This window comes from Anabrus simplex, chromosome 1 (assembly GCF_040414725.1).
Source record: "Anabrus simplex isolate iqAnaSimp1 chromosome 1, ASM4041472v1, whole genome shotgun sequence".
NCBI lineage: Eukaryota > Metazoa > Arthropoda > Insecta > Orthoptera > Tettigoniidae > Anabrus > Anabrus simplex.
Genome location: NC_090265.1, coordinates 123,196,713 through 123,204,217, shown reverse-complemented (window position 1 = coordinate 123,204,217; position 7,505 = coordinate 123,196,713).

The window sequence follows — 7,505 nt, the reverse complement described above, 5'->3', positions numbered from 1 at the left end:
ATGGTTCGAGTTGATATTCATGACTGGAAGGTTACCTATCCTCTCCGTACAGCTTGCTATGCTCAGTAAAGTCTCCTATACCTTTCTACGCTTCATGGCATGGTACTCCCTTCTTATCATTGCCTTTGCTCTCAGCTTTTACACATTATTCCGGAGAGGTGATAAGTCTCAGCACGAAAATATGGACCAGTTCTTTCTGGACCCATGGTTATCGATGATGAAGACTATAATGATGATGGTGGGAGAGTTCGAAGCTTCAGACATACCATTTGAGACTGTGCCTGTGACGAGTCATTTAGTATTTACTGTGTTCATTGTTCTCATTACAGTCATTCTCTTAAACCTGCTGAATGGTCTCGCAGTGTCCGACACTCAAGCCATTAAGGAGGATGCCGTTGTCCTGAGTCTCATTTCTATGGTTAGGCTCGTCTCTTACCTAGAAACCATGCTAATTCGCATCGTAAAGGCAACAAAATTTATGTACAAAGGCTACTACAAAAAATTTATGAGTCCTAGGATTAGACTGTTCGATATCGATCTACCAAAAAAGCAAATTCATGCCTTTCCAAACACTGGGCAAATAAAGTTCCTGTTAGACGCCGAGACAACTCAGAGATTTAAGCGGTACAGAATGAACAATGACATCCTCATGGCAGCGACTGATATTGTCACTGAAAGAAGGGATTTGTCAGAAATAAAGGAGATGAGAAGGAGGCTAGAAAAGTATGAGCAACGGTTTGAGGACATGGATAAAGTGCAAAAGAAAACTTACGACTTAATGATTGAGACGGTGAATATGGTAACATCAATACAACATAATTTGAAAGATAACAACATATGACAGTACCTTGACTACTACTTATCAAAGCTTCCGTAGGTATTCGTGACTATAATAATGGAGATAATAATATTGTATAGGGATATTTTCGGTCACTTGCAATGCAGTCGTGTTCACATTTACAAAACTGTTTCTGCTCAGTAATTTCTGATGCTCAATTATTTATCCCCTTTCTCAACCGCAGATTTGATACGGGACGTACTCGTTCCTACTCTGGACGACTCACAAAGGGATTATTGGGTGATTAACATGTACTTCTCATTTATGACCACACGGGAATTCTTGCCGAACTACCGGTAGGCTGCGTACTGTACACGGCACAACATTACAATTCATCGTTAAGGGAAAATATGCGGGATGAACGGTTTGGTCACAATCTGACGCCACTATCCACAATGTAAAAATAAGCCAATGGTATGTACTTTTTTCCATTCAGTCATTCATTTCATGTTTTAAAAATTAATTTTCGGGTGGTAGTTGCTACACGTAGCATATAATGAAAGTGAATGGATGCCAAATTATATTAAAGTCAATTGTCTTTGAAACTCAGTAGTTGTCCATTGAACCTGGCTTAAGAATGTCTTTTCCGATCTGTCCGTTAGTTCACTAGCCCACAGGCTGGCTGGATTCCCAGACAGCATCATCAGCGGTTATGCAATTATAGGGAAACCGGAAATGCCAATAGCGGCACCAAAATTAGGCGTTCAAAGCAAGACAAAGAGAGGTAGTTTGTCATTGTTTACCTCATTGCGCCTAAAAGGGCTAGTGGAGCAGGGCCGATCCTATGAGTAATACTTGTCATAACACTCATGCATGGTAGTCATGCTCTGAATAAAATTACTCAGTACCACCATCAAAAGATTCTATAAAATTTTACAATTTACTTTATGTTGCTAGGGGCTGCCTGGCCGAGGTGGTAAAGGCGTGCTCGGTTCGCCCGGAAGGACGTGGGTTCGAATCCCCGTCAGGAAGTCGTAAAATTTAAGAAACGAGATTTCCACTTCCTGAGGTGCATATGGCCCTGAGGTTCACTCTGCCTACACCAAAAATGAGTACCAGGTTAATTCCTGGGGGGCAAAGGCAGCCGGGCGTAGAGCTAACCACTCTACCCCATCATGTGCCGAGGTTAACAATGGTAGAAGCCTTTACCTTCCACTCCTCCAAGGGCCTTCATGGCCTGTACGGAGGTGACTTTGCTTTGCTTTACTTTTTGTCGCACCGACACAGATAGATTTTATGGCAAAGATGGGGTAGGAAAGAGGTAGGAGTTGGAATGAAGCGGTCGTGGCATTAATTAAGATACAGATCCAGCATTTGCCTAGTGTGAAAATGGGAAACCCCAAAAAAACATCTTCAGGGCTGCCGACAGTGGGGTTTGAACCCACTATCGCCTGATTGAAAGATTCTGTACTGTCACAGCTATTATACAGGGACTTCAATCGAATATACCTTTTGTTCTGTCCTATCTCAAGAGAGAGATGTAAAAGTACTGCATCCACCAATAAATTGCAACATTCCGATCTAGTGAATGCTAATTTAACGAAGTACCGTACATTGCAGAGCTGTTAGCTCCTTTCCTCTTAAACATTCTACCTGATAAATACTTTCATTTACACAGTTCACTTTTTCACAGTTCGGTCATTTCCAGGAGGTAAGAGGAAGAGTGGATCTTTAAAAGTTTGCAGCTAATTACATTGTTCAGAAATTGTACGTTTTTTGCTAGAAAAGGTATCAACTCAACCATGTTCTCATACCTTTAGTAATCGCGTACTGTACACTAGTACAAAGAACTGTGAGAAGATCAATCCGTCAATTCATGATGCCGCTGGCAACAAGCAAGATTTCATGGTTTTCATATATTTGAAAATATTTTTCAAACTTCTCGCGTGTTCCGAGTTTTCATGTTTTCATCAGATTTTTGCCCACGTAATGAGCTGTTCGGCGTTATAAAATAAAAAGAGCTGAAACGAAACTTATCAATCAATATATTGCATTGCATTTGATGAAATATCTCGTACGCTGTTGATGTGGTAGGATCAAATGTACAAGCCACGTAGAAAATACAGACTAGTTGTCCTGCACTCGGTGTTAAGTGTGGATGTGAATTCGTGAGATCATTAATTTCCAAGAGTGTGAGGTGTCGGATAGTTTGATGAACATAGTAATTGGAAGATTTTTGTATGTTTCATTTTTATGAATAACTGTAAAATTAAATCATTAATAATGTCACTCTCTTCAAGCCAGTATGAAAAATTTGTAAAAATTCCCCGAATGAATACGCTGACATCACGCCAAAAATGTGCAAACTCAATGGTAGCAACTAAATGCATGAAGAGTAAAGTGGATTTTCCGGCTATACTGGGGTTTATTCCGCTTTATGTTCCAAGCAGGCGCAAAAAGGCAGAAATTTACATTACACCTGCCCAAATATAGGACAGCTGGAAGTGTCACAGGAAATTTTTCATCACACTTCCATTGCAATACGGAAAGCCCTTCTCAGGGCTGGAACGAGGTAATTATGTAAATTATGTGTGAATAATTATGTGAATAGTCTGTAGTATGTACCATATATGTAGAAAATCTGTGAAGATGTATATTTTTAGATATGTAAAAAGAAATCTTATTGAATGTAGTTATTTCATTTTCTATTACATCATATGTAAATGGGTTACCATTTGGAAGATATATGTATATTCTAAACACTAGACATATCAAAAAATTGTTGAAATTAGTGCACGGTGTGATAAGAATTTGCGACTTGGTTTAGGACAGAGAAGATAAATCGAAATGTTAAGAAAAATGTGTGGCTCTCGTTAATATTCAAACTGTTTTGACGTCATTTGACACGTTAAAATATTAATGAAATAAAAACACTCAGCTACAATTTTAATAGTCACGTATACTGGAATGATTTTACAGACCATCCTTTGATGCATGCGAACCTGAGAGCTGAGTGCCAAATGACTTGAGAATAATCAATCTAATGACTTTCAGTTACTGCTTATCCAGCATGATATCTAATTTTGACGAAACGTTGTGAGCGGTATAGTTTTCCTGAGATGACTGAACCTTACACTCGATGTTTCCATTTCCATTTGATGTCAATAAAATGCGGTTTCAAACACGGCAGGGGATATGGGACATTGGAAAGATGTCTATTTTCCATATTGTCTGATATCGGCTTGTAAATGATCTCTGGAAACACGTTTGGTATTTACCAGACAAAATGAATTAAAAATCAATCGTAGTTTACCTAATAGAGTACCGGTTTATCTCCCATCTAGCGGAGGAAAATGGGACACCAAAACTGATTTGCCTCAAATAAAATTATCTGCTACACGGTTGCTAAGGTCATGAGATTATTATTTCTGTTATAGTTATACTACTGTCTGAGATTCACAAGCCTGCCTACATACGCCATACATTTGAATGCAACTCCGTTTTGTGAAGATAATTTTTCCTTTCGATTGTAATTGAGGAGCTTTCTTGCAAACACCACATAAGTCATTTTTAAGACATTTTTGCTTTTGTGTAAAAAATTTCTTGTTAGAAAGACGTGCTCACGCGTTTTCAAATGTAAATTGGGCGTGACCTAAATGTTTTAACATGGTGAAAAAAATTAAATGGCGTATGGCTTTTAGTGCCGGAAGTGTCCGAGGACAAGTTCGGCTCGACAGATGCAGGTCCTCTGATTTGACTCCCGCAGGCGACCTGCGCGTCGTGATGAGGATGAAATGATAATGAAGACGACACATACACCCAACCCCCGTGTCAGCGAAATTAACCAATTATGGTTAAAATTCTCGACCCTGAAGGGAATCGAACCCAGGACTTCTGTGGCCAAAGGCCAGCACGTTCATCATTTAGGCATCAAGCCGGACTTTAGTATGGTTTTATACTGGATCACGAACTCGTCATTCTAACAAGAATTTTTAACACATTTATTTTTTTAAAGACGACTTAAGTGGTATTTGCAAGAACCAAACACCATGCGGTTGAATAAAACCCACGGCGTTTGGCATTTTGCACAGGGCATTCAACCATCAAAACTCGTCGCGTGTGATTCATCTCCATAATTCCTGTGACGTGTAACTATTGACATGTAATATGATAAATAACATGTATACACTTAATTGTAGCATAGTTTTACGGGGTCGATCATAGTCTTACCTCAGGTAATGGGACAAATATGAGCTGAGGGAGTTTAAATGCGACAACTGGGTGTTTATAACTTCAGGCGCTTTAAGGAATCATCTGTTCAACAAATATACGACACAGTGGGGTATGTTAACACTGTTAGCAACTAACTGGGCATTAAGAAAATATTTTTCCAGGATTTGGTTCGGAATAAGAATTGAAGGTGAGTTCGATTAACTACGTCACTATTTTTGTCATTCGCTGTCGAATACGCTATTATATTACCTATCATATTTCATTCCAAGTTGTCTATTTGAGTCGAAATATATGTATATTTGTTGAAACAAAACCATTCCTAGGCTTATTAGGATTGACTGGCGTTCCTCTCGGACTAGTGCACTTGGAGTCGCACGCTAGCATCCAAACGCTCATTTTTCTTTAGTGCTGATGACAAATTTGAACGTCAGCATGAAAATAGATGTTCAATCATCTCACCACGTTCTGAGAAAATGAGTTGTTGAGTGTTTGCTGTAAGAAAATTATGTATAGTAGCGCAGTGGTCATTGGAATAATAGCTTTCAGGGTATTAAATAAGAAGTGGCGTAGATAAAAGAACTGTTTTCCCTGAGATATTAGGTGTTCATGATAGGAATAACATCTCTGGGTGGAAATTTGGACATCAGAACTAGTTACATGTCAAAGAGCTTGTTCGAAACTCCTGAGTGTTGTGATTGGAAGGTAACACGACAACTAATAACTACACACAATGATGATGATGCTTGTTATTTAACGTGGCCTAATATCTCAGTCATTGGCCCCCAAACAGTAACAACAAGTGTAAATATTTAGACTCAAATATGCGAGTTGGAATGTAATATAATAGTGTATTCGAAGGGAAAGGCAAGGTAATGACGTAGCTATTCAAAATCACCTCCAAAGTTTTTCAGAATAAAATCCAGGAAAATAATATGTTCATAATGTATATTATAGCTGTTATCCTCTATCTCAAGGATCAAAATGAATAAAACTAATTAAATCAGTAAAAATGCAGTGGCGTATGGTTTATAGTGGCGGGAGTGTACGAAAAAATATTAATCATTAAAAATAGTTAAACAGATAAGTAATTAATGCCTTACTAATTCGCCGTCGGCTTAGTATACCAGACATGGAAGTATTTCGAGTTTACGCTGTACAAAAATTGACAAACTGACTGAATTATTGACGTCGGCATGTGTTGGCAACCACGGGGCTCTACATGAGTCTGGAATTTGTTGCTTTAACGAGCAAGTGGCTGCGCCGTCTGAATCACGTAGGCTAGGGGTGAATCCTTACCAATCCTAACCCTTTCCTATCCATCAGTCACATATAACTTTCAATGTGTTAGTGCGACTAAAAAACTAGCAAGTATATTTCTTTCTTAATCTCCTTACCCTCCATGGTTGGTTTTTCCCTCTGACTCATCAAGGGATCCCTCCTTTACAGCCGCAAGGGCAGTGTCCTGGAGCGTTAGACATAGGGTCGGAGGATACAACTGGGGAGGAGGATCAGTACATCGCCCAGGTGGCCTCACTTGCTATGCTGAACAGGGGCCTTGCGTAGTGATGGGAAGATTGGAAAGGGATAGACAAGGAAAAGGGAAGTGACCGTGGCCTTAAGTTGGGTACCATCCCGGCATTTGCCTAGAAGAGAAGTGGGAAACCACAGAAAACCACTTCGAGGATGGTTGAGGTGGGAATTAAAACCCCCTCTACTCAGTTGAACTCCCGAGGCTGAGTGCACCGCGTTCGAGCCCTCGTACCACTTTTTAAATTTCGTGGTAGATCCTGGAATTGAAGACGGGTCTCCAAGGATGGCAGCTAATCACACTAACCACTACACCACAGAGTCGGACAAGCATGTATATAATCATCTTCTTCTTCTTCATTATCAGTTTATCCTCCAGGGTCGGTTTTTCCCTCGGACTCAGCAAGGGATCCCACGTCTACCGCCTCAAGGGCAGTGTCCAGGAGCTTCAGACTCTGGGTCGGGGATACAACTCTGGAGGACGACCAGTACCTTGCCCAGGCGTTCTCACCTTCTATGCTGAACAGTGGCTTTGCGGGGTGAGGGGAATATTGGAAGGGATAGAAAAGGAAGAGGGAAGGAAGCGGCCGTGGCCTTATGTTAGGTACCATCCCGGCATTTGCCTGGAGGAGAAGTGGTAAACCGCTTCTAGGAAGACTAAGTTGGGAATCGAACCCACCTCTACTCAGTTGACCTCCCGAGGCTGAGTGGACCCCGTTCCAGCCCTCGTACCACTTGTCAAATTTCGTGGCAGAGCGGGGAATCGAGCCCGAGCCTCAGGAGGTGGCAGCCAATCACACTAACCACTACTCCACAGAGGCGGACAAGTATATATTATATACAGTATGTAAATTACTTTTCCTCCGTAGTATGGAACAAATCTGACCGACTTCGCATTCTTCGCTATTCTAGCCTGTACAAATTGCAAACTGATATACTCACAATAAGATATTGCTCAGTTAGACAG